The sequence below is a fragment of the Protopterus annectens genome, chromosome 11.part0, assembly GCF_019279795.1.
Source record: "Protopterus annectens isolate FY-2018-M chromosome 11.part0, PAN1.0, whole genome shotgun sequence".
In the NCBI taxonomy this organism is placed as follows: Eukaryota; Metazoa; Chordata; order Ceratodontiformes; family Protopteridae; genus Protopterus; species Protopterus annectens.
In genome coordinates this window covers 1,539,889,213-1,539,912,158 of record NC_056745.1, presented here as the reverse complement: position 1 = coordinate 1,539,912,158, position 22,946 = coordinate 1,539,889,213, and positions in this window count along the sequence as shown.

Genomic DNA, 22,946 nt, shown 5'->3' with positions numbered 1-22,946 from the left:
ATATGTGTGTGTGTGTGTATATATATATATATATATATATATATATGTATTAGCTCCTCACTGATTAATACCTGTTAACTGTTTAATTTAATTTATACTTTCATATTTCTTTATGTATAAGCTAGACCACTTCAGTGCAGTGAGCTCAAGTTTCTGTACAGTTCTTGACTCTGCTCTCAGTCTCTTGGAGTTGTGCCTTTTGTAACTCATTCCCAGTGTGCACATTCTGGCATTTTGTTTTTAAGGTAAGCATTGCACAGTTATCATTTTTTAGCTCCCCCCACAATGTTTATTTTTACATTCTGTGAACACACAATACTATCTTGTGTCTTACTGTTTTTCCTTTTGTCTTTCAATTTTTAGCACCACTACACTTTGCTCTATTTCCATTTGCCTTTTGATGACATTCGACTCATCACTTTCAGGTTTACTTTTATTTTTCACAGTTCCCCTCATGCAGAAAGTTTAGAGATTGTCTTTTAGACAAGTCATCAGTTGTTTTGTCTGTTTTATTTTGTGATTTCTTTTGCTGGTCAAGGTCGACCATCGACCATGTACATCTTTGCCATTTTATTTTCATTTCCGGAAACCATCTGTTCCAACATTATTGTTAATTCTCACTCTCTCTGTTTAATGACTATCTTAACATTTTTGCACTCTTGGTGGTGTCCTAACATCATCTTGCAGTATCATAGAATGTTAAGAAAGGGCCTTATTTACTTTCTGTTATTCTTGTTTAGCTCTATGTTGAATAACGACATTGCTTGTAATAACCTCTCTTGACTTTCCTACAAGATCTTTTTTCATAGTAAAATCATTTAATTTAAACCCCAAGTTCTGCTCTTGGGCATCTTCTATTACAGCTCTCTTGGAGACTTTAGTGTGGGATTCATCATTCAGTGACTCATACTGCATACACAGTAGAAAGTGAACTAATGTAGAACTCTACACTGAGAATCTGCTTCAAAGGTTTCTCGTGGTATTTTACTGCAGCAATAACTGTGACCATATTATATCAGAGAGCATCATTTGCTTTTGTGAAACCATGTTGCTGCATCTCAGTTTTGTATCTGTTCACCATCCATGATAGCACTGCAGGTACTGTTTTGCTTGTTACCTCTTTTGCCTTTCATTTTTCAGTACTTGCATTACACAATCAGTTTCATCAAGTTAGCACACAATTATATTTCTTCCATTACACAACAATGAACCCCATTTTTCCTTTCAGAAAATTCCTTTTATAAAACTCTAGTTTGTCTAAACACCACACATGTTTTGGTAGCACAATTTTGCAGTTCACACCCGTTTGTGTGGCAGGTACAAGATGAACAAAGAACTCTATTTTCCAGGCTAATGTTTAATTGCCAGAAAGACTCATTTTTATCGCTAGAGCAAGTTTCTCTATGGGCACAGAGTAAAATTTCTTGTAGGTGCACAACTTCCTCAGTAGTGACAATTCAGAACTCATGAAGACTTGCTTTTTACTTAAGCCACAGACAGGGCATAGTAGGACACAGTGCTTCATAAAATCCCTTTATTTATAAATGTTTTCAACACACTGCATACATCCTTCATTTTGCTTGTACTTTTCAACATGCATGGCTTACCAACAAATAAATCTTTTGACCGTGTCTCCTACCACAAAGTGAATACCAAATTACTTAACTCTTCAAGTCCTCCAGATACTAAACATAATTCCAAACAAATAACACAGTCTCTTTTCTCTTCTCTCTACCCTCTAACAGAGAAAGCTCATCCACTTAACCTTAATGTTCCTCATTCATATGCTTATATTAAATTTTCTTTCATACCTTCTCACCTAACTGAATAACATAAAAATCTCCCCATTCAGTTGACAGATTGAATTAATAAATATCCCCCACTCGATGTCTCCACCTCCTACCCTCACATCATATCACACAACTTGTATAATACCACTACCTTACAACTTCTCAAAACAAACTATAAGCATCATAATCCTATCCTCCAAAATTAACTGTACAACAAAAATATAAATATTAAACACCTTCCTGCTTATCAGCCTTCATCACTTCTACTTACACTTGGTGGACACATTCACCCCAGCCTTGGACCTAATCACAATACACTCACATCTCATAAACAGCATACCTAAACTTCTCTAAAATAAAAACATGCCTTCTGTTTCCCAATATGAACCTCAGAAGAATTAATGACAAACTACCTGACCTACATGTACATCTAGCTTTACACCCCAGCCTGTATTAGTAACTGCTGAAACATGGTTGTAACCCAAATTAAAGATGAGGTAATTGTACCAGAAGGTCAGACCATTCTTAGTAGTGATGGAGAGTAAAACACATGTTATTAGTGTAACAAATGTAGAATTGTTGTTAGTGTAACAAATGAAGAATTATATACTCAAGTTCACTATGTCTATCTCCATACCCCATAAATATACTACCATTTAACAATTCTGAACTTTTAGTCTCTAACCTTAAACTCAAAAGTGAAAAAATGTGTGCATCACAGCCATATATATACCTCCTGGTGATAATATAATCACAGTAGAAGATGTTGTGTACTTGTTATCACACACTATACATTGATGAATTTTAAACTAAAAGTGTTGTCCTTTACCCTGATTGCTGCTGTTACAACCATTGGATTAGAAATTGCATATTGTGAGGGACTTCAAACCAGTTATTTATGTTATTTGTGATAGCATTGCACTCGGTAGATTCATTGTTACCCATCTTGTGGCAGGAATTATTTGCTAGTTCATTCTGAGTTGGGAAACACTCTAAATGGCTCGCAGTGTATTTCTTTTACTGGCCAGATGGGTCTGTAGTTAGTTTTCTGCTTTTTCACTGCTGGTATAACCTCAGCACATTTGTGTGGCTCTGTGCTCTTTTTTACAGAGCTCAGCAAGTCTTGGTGTCCCAACCTGTGTTCCTGAAGTGTTTTACTTGTGCCTAGTGCCATCCATGCAAAGATATGCACTTTTGTTTGATAAATCACAATTGTTTAACTTATATTAAATAATCTCTGTTATCTTGCTTTATCTGTATATTTTTATGATTTTTGGACTAAAAAGGATTTCTTCCTCGCACTGATGCTGCTGTTAGACTATTTGGCTTGAAAGTCCTTCTGTAAGGGATTTCTAGCCAGTTGTTTGTCCTGCACATAATCAATCACCTAGAAAGCAAATTTTCCCTATAGATCCATCCACAAAATGGTACCTTGCAAGCTAACAAACTTAGAGCAGCTACTTCATGCATGGAGTGGCAATACCATTAGATTTAGTAGAATTTAGTATTTTATAGCCACCAAAGCTAGTAAACATTAGGATTTTCTAGTCTAGTCTGCCCCCAAAAGTATTAGTATTAATCTACCCCATTAAAACACCCCTAATAGCCTTCTGTAAACCCCAATTACACCACCCCTTGTAGCTCACCAATTAAAGGATCACACAGCATGAATATGCAATTTCTTAACATCTCTGTAGCCAGCCTAGTGGCTATGGTTATCTTGAGACAGTGTAGCAATTGTCTCATATTTGCTGACAATCACTTAATCCTTAAAGTAATAGATACTGAATGCAAGAGGTGTACTTGCACAATATCACTGTATGCTAAACTCTGACACAGAAGCACACATCAAGTTGCCAAAACCATGCACAGAATCTCCACCACACAGAGCACACAACACACTCACATACACAGGCCAACATATGCTGAGGCACTTAAAGATGACGTAGACCACCTGGTGGCAAAGTTATTCCACAGCAAACACGGAAGCAGTCAGTAAAAAACAACACTTGACACCTCACATAGAGTTGCACTAAATGGATACCTAAAACCAAAGCCCTTAAGTAAGCCAGTACACTTCCCAAGACTCTTGTCATGGGGGACTCCATTGTAAGACATACTGATGTCTCAGTTACCAGACTGAACAAGGAAAAGATAATGGTTAGTTGCCTATCTGGTGCCAGGATCTGCCCAATTGTACACTGAAGTTGTTACATCAGGGATACCAGCATGATTCCATCTTAGTCCATGTAGATGTAAATGACCTGAAATGTACCTCCCTGGACTATATGAAGAGGGACATTATATAGCTCTAGGACTATGTGTCTCAGGCTTGTATGAGTCTAGCATTGAGCAGCATGTTATTTTCAGCAAGGAAGATGCCACAATATGAACAAAAGATGACTGATTTTGAACAATTGGATGAATTTCTGGTGTAATTCTAAGGGAATCCAATATTTTACAGCATGGGATGATATGATTAACAGACTAAGTTGCTTTGCCAAAGATGGTTTGCACCTATCCCCTCTAGGCTTTCAGATACTGGATAAAACTTTATCCACCTCCATAGTGCCTTTTTAGGCAATGTCAAATTGACAAACCTACCAACATAGCAAAATCAACTCAAATGAACCTCAGATTGTGCTACTGCTCAATACCAGGACCCTCAAAAAATTCACTCCCACCAAGCCCTCCTAACCCTTGAGAACATAGACATCTGTGTAGTTACCAAGGCATGGTTTACAGCTGCAGAGCATAACCTGGCACTGCGCAGTTTCAGTGCTTTTCACACGTTTAAACCAGAAGATGCTCAGACAGAAGCTAAAGGTGGAGGTGTTTAGATATACATCAATAACAAGCATACCTCTGGGCTGGTTGAGCAGGATGATGCACTGGAGTTTCTTCACATGCAGATAACCATAGAGAAAATAGCATATAACATCCTAACTAGGTCTGTGTCCCAAGAAACTTACAGCACATACTTGGACCTACTGGAGTCACTTACAGTCCAACCAAGCACCCTAGTTATGGGGAGATTTTAACTGGGCTTCTATAGACTGGCAATCTAACATGGTCTCAAATTTGCAGGCTCAGAGATTCCTGAACTTTATAAATACAAGCACTCTTGACCAATTTGTGTATACACCCACCTTGGCTCCAACATATTGGACTTTGTACTCACAAATACAGGAGAACACTGCACCATTCTCCCAATGTCAAATCCTCCCTGGTAAGATCCAACAATAAAAGTGTCTCCTTCAAAATCAAAATAAACTCAGTAACCCCAGTAAACCTAATAATAGTCAGGAGCAATTCCAAGGCAAATCACCTTGTATTAAGTATAGGTTGTGAAAATTTGATGGCCTCCCCTAACCCAGAGAGCATAGAAGCCTTTGCAAAATTGTTCACATAAACTCTGTACAACCATATCAATGGCTGCATAGGGCTGCTATACCTACCAGAAGTAAGGCCATAATTAACTCCAAAAACAACTTTCCCCCCGGTGGCATCCCAAATTAAATGGGATAGCCAACAAAAGAAAAAAATCTGTGGCAAAAATCAGGAAATGTTACTCCCATAAAGATAAGAACTTGCTCATCAAACTAAACAGACAACTAAGAGGGATAATTTGATAAAATAAAACCAACTTCAAGGTTAAGATTTCCCCCCAGGCAAAAGACAACCATAAGCAGTGTGCTGAATTGATGGTTAATGGTGCCACATTTTACTCAGCCTGGCAATATAGAGAACCTGTTGGTGGACAAATTAATTTTCAGCTTTACCCACCACTCACGCGCAGGCCAAGAAATACCTCAAACCTAACTCCTCCAACTATATCAAGAAAGCAGTGATGAGGTCGAACTAGACAGGATCAAAACAAGCTTTTCAAGGAAGAGCAAACCTGCTTGGTGGACAATAAGAGGAAGAAATTGTTGTCCAAAAGTAAGAGGGAGCATGCCCTTAACTGGAAACACTCTTTCCTATTTTTGTGAAGTCCTCCAAAGCAAACTACAAATCTAAATTAGTGTCCTCAACTCAGGACAACCATAAGGTGTTCTTTAGTTACATCCATTACCTAAAAGGTAAGACCCAGATCTGTGCCAAACTGGTAGTTAATGATACCACATACACTGAGCCTGTGGACATAACAAACCTGTTAACTGACAAGTTCTGTGAAAACTTCACTCCCTTGTCCTCACCCCACATACCCCATAACATTCCTTCCACCTGTCTCCCACCTTGTATCTCTAGAGAGCAGATTGTAAATACCCTCTCTAAAGCCAAAATCACAGCATTTATGGGACCTGATAATACCCCAGGCTGCATCCTACATGAGCTCCAACATGAATTAGCAACACCATTGGGCACTGTGTTCAATCATAGTCTAAGATCCGGCTTCATCTCAGCTGAATGTAAAACGACCACCATTATCCCCTTGCACAAGGGTGGTGCTTCCACTGACCCCAGGAACTATAGCTCTATTAGCCTGACTCGCCTTATCTGCAAGGCCATGGAGTGAATTATCATGGATCTTATCAACAAAGCTATAGGTAATCTCCAAGCACTTGACCCCACTCAATTTAGATTTGTCAAAGGGAGATCATGTCTGTTATACCTGGTGTACTTTCTCCAGACAGTCACTAGAGGCCTGGATGAGGCAAGAGCTGTGCATACAGCCTACCTGGACTTGACCAAGGCTTTTGACATTATTCCCCACTCAGGCATTATTGACAAACTCACCCAGCTAGGTATCAACCCTTATATCGTTAGGTGGGTCACTACCTGGCTCACTGATAAAACCCATAAAGTTAAAATAGGGGAATCCACCTCCAACAGCAGACACATAACCAGTGATGTTTCATCACAGGGATCAGAACTGGGACCACTACTGTTTGGAATATATTTTTCTGAAGTACAAGAAAAACTAAAGGTCTGTGGCTGACAAAGTTTGCAGATGACTGCAAACTGGGAGCGGTCATAAAATCTCCAAACTATGTCAACATCCTAGAATATGGTCTTACACAAACAAATGATTGGTGCCAAAGTCACAGCCTTAAACTCAACACAAAAAAGGTATTATCATCCCTTTTAGTAAGAGCTATATTTCTGCTAACTACCACATCAGTAGAAACACCCTAAGCATGCACTCAGTGGTGAGAGACCTGGGCACACAGGTTGACATCAACCTTATCTTTGATCACCATGTCTCCACAGTGGTAAGAAGGGTGTTCTGTATTGCTCATCTCATAAGTAAAGGCAATGCCATCAGAAAAAAAGAATTTATAACCTCCGTATACTCTTCCCTCATCAGGCCAATAACTGAGTACAATGCCCCTTTTGGTATGTACCTTTTCAGGCAGCTGCAGCAATTGGAGAGAAATCACAAAAGTTCCTCATAAGTGGAATTCAAAGTATTCAGTATCTGTCCTATGTGGATCAGCTAAAATCACTGTCACTTTGCTCCATTTCATGCAGACTCCTCAGAGGTGATCTCTGCCTTGTGTATAAGGCAATCTCTGACTCTGCTTTATTGAAAATGCTGCATATCCGTAAGTCCAATGGCTTACAGGTTACTCACTCTAAAGACCTTAACCTGGTATGTGACATTAATAGAACCTGCCAGAGGGACAGATTTGTCTCCCAGAGGTTACCGCACCTGTGGACCAGACTCTCAATTCATGTCAAGCAGAGTACCTCTATGGCCCTCTTCAAGTGCTATCTAGATAATTGGATGGGGAACCAAAAATTCTACCTGTGAGTTGCACCTCTGTCTCTCTTGGACAGGGGCAATAGGTGGTGATCATAGAAACAAGGGCAAAACTTTGCTAGGCTTGTAAGGGCCCTAGGACCAGTAGCCTAGTAACTTCCTATGATCCTATGATTCTATGTCCTGGCTGCACTCACCAAAGCCAAGAACACAGCCTCAATGTGTCTCGATAATATCCTGAGCTGTCTCCTGAATAGTCTACAGTATGACATATCAGGGCCACTGTGGCGTCCCTATTAAACTATAGCCTCAAAATTGGCTTTGTGCCATGAGAATGGAGAACTGCAGTGGTCATCCCTCCTACCATCAAAAAATCCAGAAAACTACAAACTCATTAGTCTGACTAGTTGTATTTGTCATGCCATGGAAAGAATTATCATGGAAACGATTGACAAAGACATAGAAGACCTCCAGACACTGGATCCATCACAGTCTGACATTGTCAAAGGAAGATCATGCCCAGTGAACCTGGTGGACTTCTTTGGAAAGGTGAGCAAGTCAGTGGATGATGAAAAGTAGTGCAGACTGCCTATCTTGATCTGGCTAAGGCATTTGATACAATGCCCCATGTTGGCTTTGTTAAGAAGCTTATGGAACTAGGTGTAAACCCCTTTGTAATTTGTTGGATTTCCAGCTGGTTCATGGATAGGACCTGGGAGGTTAGGATTGGTGAGGCCACCTCTACAAAGAGGCCATTTACCAGTAGAGTCCCTCAGTGCTCCATGCTGGACCCACTTGTCTTTGGCATCTACCTTTCAGAGGTCAAAGTCAATGTCAAAGAACTCTGTCTGACCAAGTTTGCAACAGCCATAGAAACCCACTAAGACAAAACACCCTACAGGAAGGTCTAACGCAAGCATATGACTATTGCCAAAGTCATGGCTTAATACTCAATGCAAAGAAATACATTATAGTACCTTTTGTATAGACAGCCACCCCGGGAAGCTATGCCATTAATAAAACAACACTAAGAGTTGACTCACTAGTGAGGGATCTGGGAATTCATGTAGATAGTCACCTAGCCTTTGACAAACATGTGTCCAAGGTAGTAAGAAAATCCTTCTGTGTTGTTCAGCTTATAAGTAAAGGCAGAGCATCTAAGTCCAGGGAAGTCATCAAACTACTGCAGTCATCCCTCATCAGATCCATCATAGGGTATAATGCCCCTTCTGCATGTACCTTACCAGACACATGCAACAAAAGGAACTTCCACAAAGTTTCTTTATAAAAACAATACAGGAAGTAAACACAACATCCTGTGGGATCACCTCAAAGCCCTATCTCTGTACTTGTGTGCATACAGACTACTGAGAGGTGACTGATGCCTGGCGTAGAAGGCATCCTTGGATACAGCTCTAATGAACCTTTTGCATGTCCACAAAACAAACAGCATCAGCACTACTAGATCCAAAGACTTGAATTTTGTTTGTGACATAAATAGGACACGTTGGAGAGACAGATATGTATCTTCAAAGCATTCCCATTCTCTGGAATGGGCTTTACATCCATGTGAAGCAAAGTTCCTCCCTTACCATGTTTAAGCAAAACTTGGATCAGTGGATGTGAAATTGTAAATTTATCCCTTGTCTGGTGCCTATGTCCTTAACCCTTGGGGTAGTCAGTAATTCATGTCAGCCAAAAATCACCCCCTATAAAATGTCTAAAACTTGTGAGTCACATTTTGGTTACATGGCTAGGCTTATAAAGGCCCTAGTGGTCATTTGCCTAGTATACACCTATGAACCTATGAACCTATGAAAACTATTATGCTAGATGACTTCAATACAGCTTGACAGCATATAAACCCTAGCACCCCAAAATTGTCCATAAGTCTGTATAAGTTCTTCCCCCTGATCTCAGTCCCCACAAGATGTGACAAAAGTAACAATAATCAGTCCTGGAGTAGATTTGTCTAACTGCTCCTAACAATAACAGACTGCAGAGAGGAAAATTCTGAGCATATCAAAACAATCCCGTCTTGGTTTGTGATTTGTTGGGGAGTTGACTGGCAAGAGCAGTTTTATTTTAATTTATATTGCATTTGTTATCACTATTTTTAACTGTAGGTAGGAAGAGACTGCTTATTAACAAGCTTTACTTTGATTCATAGTTTGTTGTTTTACCTTTAGTTTCACTTTTGTTTAAGAGAAAGGGATAGGTTTTGGACAGGCAAGCTCTAGCCACCACAAGAGGCCTAGACAGCTATAAATTTACACAGACTGCAGAGAGGAAAATTCTGAGCATATCAAAACAATCATGTCTTGGTTTCTGATTTGCTGTGGAGTTGACTGGTAAGAGCAGTTCTATTTGAATTTATATTGCATTTGTTATCACTATTTTTAACTGTAGGTAGGAAGAGACTGCTTATTAACAAGCTTTACTTTGATTCATATTTTGTTGTTTTACCTTTAGTTTCACTTTTGGTTGTGAGAAAGGGATATGTTTTGGACAGGCAAGCTCTAGCCACCACAAGGGGCCTAGACAGCTATAAATTTACAAAGACTGCAGAGAGAAAAATTCTGAGCATATCAAAACAATCCTGTCTTAGTTTATGATTTGTTGTGGAGTTGACTGGTAAGATAAGTTTTATTTATTTTTACTGTTAAAAGGAGGTGCAACTGTGAGCTATAGTGAGCAGAAGCTACTGCACATAAAGAAATTACAACTTCTGTCTGGCTGGTAGAACTTGTATGGTCAGAGCAACTTTATTGTATTTTATTATTTAGATGGATATTTCTGGTATAATTTTTGTCATAGAAGTTGATTTAAGTTCCTTTGAATTCTTTGCTACTGACTTTGTGTATTTTTTTTTTTCCTTTGCAATATTTTATTCAATTAAAGCTGAATATGGATTCCTTAAATGAGTATGCAATTAACAATTTGCTAATGCACAAGTATCTTGTACAGTGTAATAAATGCTATGCATATTTAAAGGTAACAGTTGATAACACTGGTGATCTTTGTTCCTCGTGTCAAAAGTTGGATGATTTGCTTACCATTGTTAGAAGCAAATCTTGACTTTATGATGATGATTGCACATGTGCAATTGGCATGGCTTGGAGAACTGTTGTATCATATATTAATGACTGGACTGATGAACTAAATAATGTTAGGCATAGAACAAATAGAACAGATTTAGGAAATGATGCATCTATTTTCTGCAAAGAACATTCAACTCCTATGAAACATGATGAGGCCCCTGAGAACTATGGAATTGTGGATGCAAGTACTCAGCAATCTGAGGATCTGGTTTGTTTAGAAGGTAACAAAAAAAGAAAGAAAGGAAGAAGTTCTCAACAAATAACAAGGAAGAAAAAGAAACTGACTAATGACTGTAAAGGAAAGGGAATACGTAGTAAAAAGGATTCTGCTTTGTTATGTAACACACTGGTGAGAGGGAATGAAGATATCTGTCTATCAGAAAACCCTCAGTCTACAGAAAAAGGCATTGCCTTTCCAATGGAAAAGGTAGGAAAAAGAGGTAAGGGGCAGCTGAAAAGGAAGAAATCAAAACTGAACATGGAAGGATTGAAGAACATTACTGTAAGAAAAAAGAAGAGAAAGACAGATGTTAACTACATGGCTCAAGCTGTGGATTTACAATGCCAGCTGGATGAGAATTTAATATGCAATGAAAACAGTGGAATTAATAAGACTAATAGTGATGAAGATCTATCCTTTGTAACAATTGATAGAGCAGAAATGACTGTATTAGAAGCTGAAGATTCTTCAGAGATGGTTAGCAAAGATATTCTTGTTATTAGAGATTCAGTTATTAGAGGAACTGATACTTATATTTGCAGAGATGATAATGAACATCGAGTAGTGTTATACTTGCTAGCAGCAAAAAAAGAAGATGTGAAACAAGCCTTGGAATGCCTTAATGTAAGGAAGTATGGATCTGTTTATTCATGTTGGTACAAATGATGTCACCAACAAAGATTCTCTGACTGTTAGTCGGGAACTGACAGCCCTTCTAGATAGTATAACTTTGTACTGATGTTAGGACATATTTTTCACAACTCACCTATAGAAAGCATAGTCAGGTCACTGTGAATGAAAAGATTTTTTGGATAAACACCTACATGGAAAAAATGACCTATTTTAAAAAAATGGAAATGTGTAGAGCATCCAAGCCTTCTTTTGGGCACACGTGTTCAGACAGGATTGTATGCATTTGTCTAGATCAGGGAAGATAATTTTTGCAGCAGATATTTTGCAATATTTGACAAACACTATCCAGGATTTTTGCCAGGTCAAAAATGTAACAGTTCACCAATAGCACCATTTGATGCATCTCTGATGGTTGTTAATGCTAGGACCATTAATAATACAGTTTTTTTATTAGAAAATTTGCTACATTCCCAGAAGATTGATGTTGTTATAGTTTGTGAAACATGGTTAAAGAACAATGACTGGAAACCAGTTCTGTCAGGGTATAAATGTTCTTACTGTAACAGACATTTTAACAAAAAATCAGGTGGAGGTGTTAAGATAGGGATTAAAGATAGCTATGAGACTTGTGATTATTACATGTTTAATGGTAACACCAATACTATAGACTGTGTAACTGTGACAATAAAGACAACCCTGGAACATATAACAATTGTTGGAGTGTACAGACCACCAAAGTCAAGTGCAGATGACCTGGAGGAATTCATACATTTCTTACATGAAGCACAGGACGGAAGAATAATATTAGCTGGGGACTTAAATTTACCAGAAACAGACTGGAATAATATTGATTCAACAACGTTAGTAAAGAAATTATTTACAGAGTATATTCAGAACAACAAATGCTTCAGATTGTAAAAATACCTACCAGGGGATGGAATATACTAGATATTGCTTGCGTTCCAAATAAATTATTGTAACTTCAAGTCAAGGTTTACCACCATTGATGTGCAGTGATCATGGAGTCATAAAGGTTAATTTGTTGCTAGATAATTCTGCCAGACTGAAAACTAAGCCAATGCACAGAAGGTTAATTACAGATTATAGGGAAGCAAAACAGTTACTATATAAAACTAACTGGAGTGAGGTGTTCAGTGGAAAAACTGCAGATGGAATGTGGAAAGTTTTGAAAGAGAAATTGTTTGAGTGCAAAAAGTCAAAAAAATGTTTAACATCAGGATCTAGGTACGCAACATCAGGGGGTATATTTCCATAAAGAACAAGATACCCGATTAAGGTGAGAGACAAAAATATAATAAATGGAAGAGAGGTTGAACTACAACTTTGAAAACTGAAATAAATGAGCTGGACAAACAGATTAAGCATAGTGTTAGACAAGATCAGGAAAAATTTGAAGAAAATTTATATAAATATACTGAGCATAATAGGAAACCTTTTTATAGATACATAAGATGTGGAAGGAGTAAGGATACACAAATTGATAAACTGTGTGCAGATTCTAAAATTTATTCTCAGACACAACAGATTATAGATATATTTACAAAATCTTATGCAAAACAGCTTAGCTCCACAAAAGAGGTGGTAAGCTGTCCTAGTGATATCCAGGTAACCCCAGATACTGGAATCAAATTAGATTATATTGAAAAAGAACTGTGCAAACTGGATCCAAACAAAGTGCAAGGAGGAGACGGAATAAGTAACAATGACCTGACAACACTTAAGCAAGAACTTACACTGCCATTACATCTATTATTCACTAGGTCATATAAATATGGAGAGGTTCCTCAAGATTGGAGACATGCACTTATTAATCCTGTCTTTAAGGGAAAGGGGTGTAGGACAAGCCCAGAATCATACAGACTCTTAAGTCTATTTTCATGTTGTGGAAAAATAATGGAGAAGGTAATACTGGATAAGTTATTGTCAGAACTGGATAGGTTGGGACTTGAAACCATATATCAGCATGCATATGTGAAAATAGATCTATTACCACCTGTAACATGATGTTATATAACAATATAATAACAGCTATGAATGAAAAATTGTGCTGTGATGTTATTTATATATATTTATATATATTTAACTTCAGCATTTGACAGAGTCATGCACAAAACACTGATCAATAAATTGATGCACTGTTGATAAGATGGATAGCTGCATGACTTACACATAGGACATGGCAAGTATCACAAACCAACTTGACAGATGAAATCCTTGGTTACAGTCAAGGTGTCCCACAGGGCTCTGTACTAGGCCCTTACTTGTTTAGATTGTATCTTTCAGACCTTACCTTTTCATCTGAGGTGTTCTACAGTCTATATGCTGATGACCTGAAATTGGGTAAACTGATTACAAGTGTTACAGATAAGGCATATCTGCAAAATAATTTGACTAAATTGACCATTTGGGCACAGGAGAATAATATGTTGATAAATACATCAAAAACTAAGCATATGAGATTTGGGAGACATAAACTGAAAGGTGAATATTTAATACAGCACACAGTGATTGAAACTGTAGACTCATTTAAGGACCTGGGTATATGGGTAGATTCAGCTATGAGTTTTTCTAAACATATCAACCAATTGGCTAATGATAGTTATACAACTATAGGTTGTATAAAAAGATTTATAAAGTCTAGAAAATCAAACATAATAAAGTCATTGTTTGTTAGTTACATTAGAACCAAACTTGAGTATGGAATAACAATATGGAAACCCTATAGGAAAACAAGCATGAATAAACTGGAAAAAGTACAGCAGAAATATACTAAGGGCATTCATGGATGTGAAAATCTAAGTTATTATGAAAGACTAAAATATCTGAACTTGTACAGTGTCTCTTACAGATATTTAAGAAGAGATCTTATTCAGGTATATAGGGCATTTAGGGGCAACTACCTCTGGGAATGTTTGGGGTTATCAAAAAGTACTAGAGAATCATCAGATAACCTATGTGGAAGATTCTATAGGAATGAGAAGTGTACTAATTGGTTCTCTGACAGAGTAGCTGATGCTTGGAACAGACTACCAAATTACATTAAAGCAAGTACTAGTTTAAATATTTTTAAGAACAGCCTAGACATTTATTATGGGAACATGTGTTTTGGCATACTGGCAAGCTAGAAGGGCTTTAATGCCCATGCTTGAAACATTTGGATGTATGTATGTATGTATGTATGCATGTAATATAGCTACTTCTGGCTGTTTACCTGATACTTTCAGTGACCATTTCCCAATGTTTACTTTGAGGCAAAAAAGGAATATTCTCAAACAGCCCTATTATAATGAACTCTGCAACCTCATTACATTCCTTAAAAATGCATTTTCTACCAACATAAAACTGTTGACTGGAATATCATAAAACATTCTTTTTAGATGATGCAGTCTCCTGATTTAATTCTACTTTCCTACATATTCTAAATAACTTAGATCAGTTGTACACAAAACTGCTAAAAACAGATCCATCTCCACAGTTCACAAATGACATCAAGCATCTCATGTTGTTAAGGGATATAAGGTATAGAAAAACTGAGAACAAGACAAAACCAACAAAATCCTTCAACAGTAGAAGCACCATAGAAAATATCCAATGTGACAAATAAAAGAAGATAAGAAGTTTACTATACTCACATACAGCACACTAATCAAAATAACCCAGACTGTTTGGTCATCCTTAATGAACCTTTCGCAAACCAATTTAATACTTAGTCCAAACCAATTTAATACTTTCTTTATTGAGTCTGGTCTCTCTTTAATCAAGGGTTCCTCTCCACTCAATATTTCCAAATAAAGACACCTGCATTTACCTTCCAACCAGTACCTACTTCAGTCATTAGAAAATACCTCCATAATTTAAAATCAACCACTCTAGCTACAAACAATGCACCAATCAAATATATCAAGATGGCTCCAGATACACTTTGTACCCAGTCTCTATCTTGATCATCTACATCATTAAAGAAAGTTATATCTTTGCCCTCCGGAAGGAATCCTATATTATTCCCCTCCACAAAGGTGGGAAGTCCAATGATCTGTTTATCCACTGCCCTGTTGCTATTCTACTTCCTTTATGAATAATCACAGAAAAATGAATACACATTTTCTCCAACAAATCATAGACATTAAACTCCTCACACCAACACAACATGGCTTCCACCCAAACAACAGTACCACTATTGCTTACCATAACTTCACTGACACTATAAACTTCCACAGAAACACTGGTCACATAGTATGCTCTCTATTTCTCGATTAATTCATAGCTTTTGACAGTGTTTTGTACCTAAAGCTACTGAGTGAACTATCCTACATTAGTCTCTTTGTCATCACTTACCTGGTTCCATAGTTATTGTAGTAAAAGACAACAGGCTGTAAAATTGCAAACAGATTTCTTATTCCTTCCGGTCTCTATTTGTGTTCCCCAAGGTTTAACACTTGGTGTGCTACTGTTTAATATTTTATAAATAACTTCCATACTGTATCTAAACATGCTTCCATATTGCAATACACAGATAATTCATAGGTTCCTAGGTTCATAGGTTGATACTAGGCTATCTGACCTAGGGCATTTATAAGCCTAGCCAGAGTGTGTTTGGCTTTCGCCAACCTTTTAGATTAGTTGACTGTGCCTCTGTATAGTAGGTCACAGAAGATAGCCCTTTTGAGGTTAGTTTACTGTGCCTCTGTCTAGTAGGGACAGGGAAGAGATCCCAGGGGTAAACCTACGATCTCCCATCCACTCGTCAAGATTTCTCTTGAAGAGGGTCATTGAGGGACTCTGCCTAACATGGATTGAGATTTTGTTCCAGAGTGAGGGGAGCCTCTGGGATATGAATCTGTCCCTCCAGCATGTCCTATTTATTTCAGTACTGAGGTTTAAGTCCCTGGAGCATGTAGCTCTAAGGGATTTGGATTTCTTGAGGTGGAGCATGTCCATTAATTCTGGGTTGGACATGGCTTTATACGTCAGGCACAGATCGCCTCTGGGTAGGCGGTAAAGAACTGAGTAGAGCTGGAGTTTCTTTAACCTAACTGCGTAGGGCATCTGTTTGAGTCCCTTGATCCTCTTGGTGAGGTACTTTTGGGGTCTTTCCAGTTGCTGCAGGTGTCGGGTAAGGTACATCCCAAATGGGGCATTGTATTCAATTATGGGCCTGATGAGTGATGAGTACAGGGGCACAATGACCTCTCTTGATCTAGATGTGAACCCTTTCATGATAAGGTAGGCTATATAGAAGGTCTTTCTAACTACTTTGGCAACGTGATTGTCAAAGGAGAGATTGCTATCTACTTGGGTCCCCAAATCCCTAATTACTTCTTCCAGATTAATGGATTACCACCTATGTGGTAATTTGTGGGCACTTTGTTTTTCCCAAAGGGGATGACTATGCACTTTTTGGCAATTAGCTTTAGGCCATGGCTCTGGCACCAGTTATCCATCTCTGTGAGACCCTTTTGGAGGATGCTTGTGTCAGTCGGCGAGTCGATTATGGCACCCAGTTTGCAGTCATCTGCGAACTTGGTCAGCCATAGTCCTCCCATGTTAGCCTGTATCTCAGAGAAATATATACCGAACAAGAGAGGTCCCAGGACTGAGCCTTGTGGGACACCACTTGTAACTGGTTTAGAGTCTGACATGGCACCTGCAATTCTGACCATGTGGGTTCTATCCCTGAGCCAGTTTGCAACCCATCTTGTGACATAGGGGTTGATATTTAAGCTGGTGAGCTTATGTATGATGCCCGAGTGGGGTATTGTGTCGAAGTCTTTTGCAAGGTCCAGGTAGGCTGTGTGGACTACCTTCCCTTCATCTATGGCCTTGGTGACTGTTTCAAAGAAGTCGACCAGGTTCAAGAGGTAAGATCTGCCCTTAACAAAGCCAAATTGGGTAGGATTCAGTGTTTGGAGGTTCCCAATGTCTTTGTTTATGAGTTTCATGATGATACGCTCCATAGCTTTGCAGACCAGGCTAGTCAGGCTTATAGGGCAATAGTTTCTGGGGTCCGTTGTGGCACCACCTTTGTGGAGTGGGACCACTGTTGCTGTACGCCATTCCTTGGGTACATATCCTGTAGTAAGGCTGAGATTGAACAGTGACTTTATGTGAGGGTTCAGTTCTTGGAGTTCGTGTAAGATGCAGCCCGGGACACTGTCCGGTCCTATTGATGCCGTGTTTTTTGCTTTCATCTGCTATCAATCTGCAGTGCGTTTTGTATTACTTTAAATAGGGTAGTTAATTTAACTCATGGTAGGGTATTCTTTATGTATATTAGTGTTGGTAAATGTCTCTGCTCTTTCTTGTTTGTATTGGGAGTAGCACTGTATTTGTTAGTTATGTTTATTCCTCTACTTGTATGTGTTGTTTCACTTTCCTTTGTAATCTCAAGAATTGAGCTGATGCACGTAATTTTCATGTAGGCTACGTTTGACTTTGATTTTTACTTTGACTATGTCCCTACTCTATGAAAACCTCCAAGAAATCAGCCAAGAACTGTTCTCCTCAATGGAGTCTTAGCTTTCTAAATCAAACATTCCACTAAACCCAAAAATAATTAATTTAAGGCTCTTCATTACAGAATAACAGTTCAATTAAATAAAAACATGAATTTATCATCAAATCTGCCAATAATACTTGGGGGTTACCATGGAAGACAATCTAAAAAATACCAGCACACACAACACTTGAGCCCTGCCTCATGACACTAAACAAAAAACATTCAGCCCCACTGACACACTGAACAACAATACAACAAGGCCCACGTTCAAACTAGGAATATCATAGAATTTGTGTTTGGATTGCCTAAATCAAGGCACCTCTGTTGAAATAATGACAGTCTGTGCCATGTTACATAAAATAATTTTCAGGAAACAGCTTCAATAAGGACAGCAAGGGGCTGGACCACAGTTTATTGAACTGCAGGTAGGGCCACAAGCAGCAACAGATGCAAATGAGGAGTCTGAAGGAGAACTACAGGGTGCAGATGGTGCTAGCAGACTGAGATGTGCACATTATACCTTGGGTCTAGCTAAGGGATAAAAGATAGCACACACACACTCACTACCTAGGTCGAAGCCTAGGATCCCACTCACATACATATAAGAAAACTGATGCCTGTCAAACTCTTCACCCTTTACTTAACCATGTAATGGCTGTGTTCTGATAGCATCAGACAGGGACAACCCCTCCAAGGACACAATTTTTACCTGCAGCAATGACAAGGTAAGTGCGGGACTTGTAAGGGAAAAAGAAATTCACATAACTGAGTACCCTCATATGACAATATTTTAAATTTATTTATTTATTATTTGTTTACAGGGAAAGTCCAACTTGAAACAAAGCCAATTTTCAGCAGAGGCCTGGGGAGAAATGCTCCAGATGCATGTCTTTATAATATAGGAGGAAACCCACATAAATGCAGGGAGGACATGCAGACTCTGCACAGAAGGCACACCAGCTGAGAATTGAACAGGAGAACCTCTTGCTGTGAGGTGACAATGCAACTGCTGCAGCACTGTGCCTTCCGTATATATATATCTATATATATATATATATATATATATATATATATATATATATATATATATATATATATGCCCCTAAGCATAGCATTTGTCTGATGTGTACATTTATGTTGGTAATATCTTGTAAATCAGATTTTCACAATATAAAGTTATGTGTTATAACCAATACTGTGCGTAAACCATTTCAACTGACTGCCATCTATCACATGTCAATTATACCCTCATTTGCATAACTATACCAAGAAATAAGACTGAAGTCCCTAATGCTTCTACTGCTTTGCTTACAACACTAATTGAGATAGAATGAGGTTCAACAATAATATTGATTATATAAATTCACCCCTTGTCTGGTGCTTATTCACAAATGAGTAGGATCAATAAATCAAAAACATTTCGTCTGCTGTACATATTGATAAATGTATGTTTATGACTAAGCAAGCATTAGCTATCCACTGTGTTCATCGGTCATATAAGCAACCTTAAGTCACAAAGACATGTGCAAGGGGCCAGGCACAGTTCATCATCATCTGTACCGGGTGAGAGTGGTGGTGATAGGAGGTCAAGGCTGACACCAAAGAAATGAGTGTGTGAGAGTAAGAAACACATGTATCTAGCAGAGGGTGCAGTGTTTAGGGCCAGTAACAACAGATGTATATCACTCAACAGTACTGTTTAGATAGCTCACCTGTGTGTGCGGTGGTATAGGCAATTTTTTTTTTTTTTTTTTTTTTTCAGTTTTATGTGTCTGCATGAGCGCAATCAAGCACTGTGCTAGCACTACATCCTGGCATCTCAGATATGTGTGAGCCATGGATGGTGGAATAGTCAGTTCAAAGTCATGAACCCCGACCATGCAAACAACTTCTGCCAGGAGTTACACTGCCCCTTCCATGGTCCTGACTGCAAGTTGGGGTGCTACCTGAATGTGAGTGATGCCTGATTGATGTGTTCTCTTCATGACTATGTCCAGGATCATGATCTCATGGCTTATCATGTCTGGGTGTGGACACGGCAATCACTGATGGAGCAGTAGAAGTAGTGTCACTACAATAGCAGGATCTTGCATCACTACATCTGCTAACACCAGAAGATGTAGCGACTCCACTAACATGGATGGCCACCCTTCCCCAGCAGATGTTCCTTCACAGACACTGCCAAATTCAGTGTGACATTCTTCCTGTCCAAGATGTCACCCACATGGTTCAGGGAGTCATGCACTTCAGAATGCATGGCATTCAGTAGTCACACTATCTCTTCTGAGGCACTGGTGGGATGTGCCTTCACCTCCACTATGTCCCAACACATATGTCTAGTCGCAGTTAATAATGCATCAGGAGGAGGGTGGAAAGCAGGCCTCCTCAGATCATGTCTACCACCCCTCCTGTGTGGTACCTCACCCTCACAATGGCTATGGAGAGAAGCAACCAGATCTGCAACTGAAGTAACCACACTACCCTGATCAACTCTATAACCCTCAAGCTGTCCTATATCAGAGGTCTCTGTGTCATGGGTGTGCGTTGGCATACTGTCTGTGTTTGAGATATGGGCAGGGGATGTGGAGCCACAACCTAAATGTCAGACTGACTATCTGTAATACTCTGATATCAGTAGTTTCCACAGTTCCACTGTCAGCATGACCTATGATAACAAGCAATAACCATAACAAACAGAAAAATAGAAATTAAAATTGATCACATATTTTTCTTATATGAAAGGTATGTTAAACTTTAAAGATGCAACACAAATTTTATTCTCATTTAGACCTGAATCCACCTTATATGCAGTAATAATCAAATGTGTGCTAATGAGGTGCAGGTGGGTTTGTAACCTGCAATCCAGAAGTCCTTGTATACGAGGAAGGGAAAGGAAAGAAGGCTGATAAGTGTCACAATGCAAATGAAATGACAAAAAGAAGAGAATCCCCTTTACATGTGCATATTGAGAATGTTCTCATACAAAATGTACTGAGCAGTTTGCCCCCCCACCATCCTCTATGTCTTTATTACTGTGTTATAAAAAGGAGGAAAAGTGATAATCTACATTCTGATGAAGTTCTTATATGATTAAAGAACAAATGCACTCAAGAAAGGTTTTCCTTCCTCTTTTATTTGTCTTATTTCTGCACTATTTTAGCTTTGCCATCATTGCTGTGTACTAGTTTGTTGTTTTGGAGTTTTCAAGTTATAATATACACTTGTGGCACTTTTTTAAAGTTTGTATTATTCTGTTGTTTGACAGTTATTGCTGGCTCTTCATATATCACACATCTAAGATCTGTGCATATTAAAATATAACAATGATACTTGCATTTTGCATATCTAGAAATTCTTCTTGAGACAGGCTGGATTTGTCTTCCACATCAGCATCAACATCAAAGATTCTGTTTGAACCCTCTGCTGAGCTATCTGAATACCCAGTCATGAACAGGAACTCTTGTTTCAGTTAGGGCTGGTTTGTTAGCAGGGCCACCACTCATAGTCACCTGTTCTCAGGCAACTGCAGGTGCCCTACAGCAAATAGGGGTTATCATATCACTTGCCTGGTGTTGTATCTAGAAGTACCTTCTGTGATGCCCTCCAACAGCATTGATGTCATCAACCATCTGCTGCTATATCCTCTATCAGACAGATTGTTATCTCTACCTCACCCTAATAGAAAAGCTCCATGGCAATGAAAGGCCTGGATAATGAACTCATTTTCTGAATCATTCTAAGGTGGCTTGTTGGGTACAAATATTTTTTGGGTGACATATCTCTGTATGAGATGAGACAGGAAAACAGACAGATCAGTAAATATATAATACAAAGACAGGATTGCTGTAAATGTAATTATGTATGAATGCATTCATCCATCGTGCACACAACAATTTAAAAAGTAAAGCTCCGTATGACTACACTAAAGTTAGGACAGTCGCCCTCCCCAAAATATTCTAAATGAAATATCAGCAACAATATATAGGTATGTACCAGGCTATTGGCCCTAGGGCATATACAAGCCGAGCCAAAAAGGTACCCTGGCTTTTGTCACCCAAGAAAATTATTTTCCTGTGCCACTGTTTGCAGAGCCACAGAAGTGATCCCCGGGGTGAATTTCCTATTTCCCATCCAATCATCAAGATTTTTATTTAAAGAGTGCTAATGAGGAGCTTTGTTTGATATAGATATGCAGTTTATTCCAGAGTATGGGAAGTCTCTGGGACAGGAATCTATCCCTCCATCATGTTCTGTTTATTGTGGTGACACGGTTTAGGTCCCTACAGCGTGTAACTCGGAGGGATTGGGATTTCTTTAAGTGGAGCATGTAAAACAGCTCTGGGTTTGACATAGCTTTGTATGTTTGGCAGAAATCACGTCTGAGTAGGCGATATGCGATGGAGTAAAGCTGGAGTTTTTTGAGATGGTCTGCGTAGGGCATCTGTTTGAGGCCGGTAAACCTCTTTGCGAGGTATTTCTGCAGTCTTTCCAGTTGTTGTAGATGTCTTGTGAGGTACATACCAAAAGGGGCATTGTACTCTATAATGGGTCTAATGAATGATGAGTAGAGGGGAACAATGACCTCTTTTGTTCTGGATGAGAAACCTTTTGTGATGAGGTGTGCCACGTAGAAGGATTTCTTGACTGCTGTGGTGATGTGATTATCAAAGGAGAGACTACTGTCCACCTGTGTCCCAAGGTCTCTTATCACACTTTTGGTGTTAAGTATACTACCACCTATGTTGTAGTTCATGGGTACAAAGTTTTTACCAAAGGGGATGACAATGCACTTTTTGGCATTGAGCTTGAGGCTATGGCTTTGACACCAGGCATCTGTCTCAATGAGGCCCTTTTGTAGGATGTCCACATCGTTAGGAGTTTTGATTATGGCTCCTAGTTTGCAGTCATCTAATAACTTCATTAGCCAAAGATCTTTTGTGTTAGCCTGTACTTCAGAGAAGTAGATACCAAACAGGAG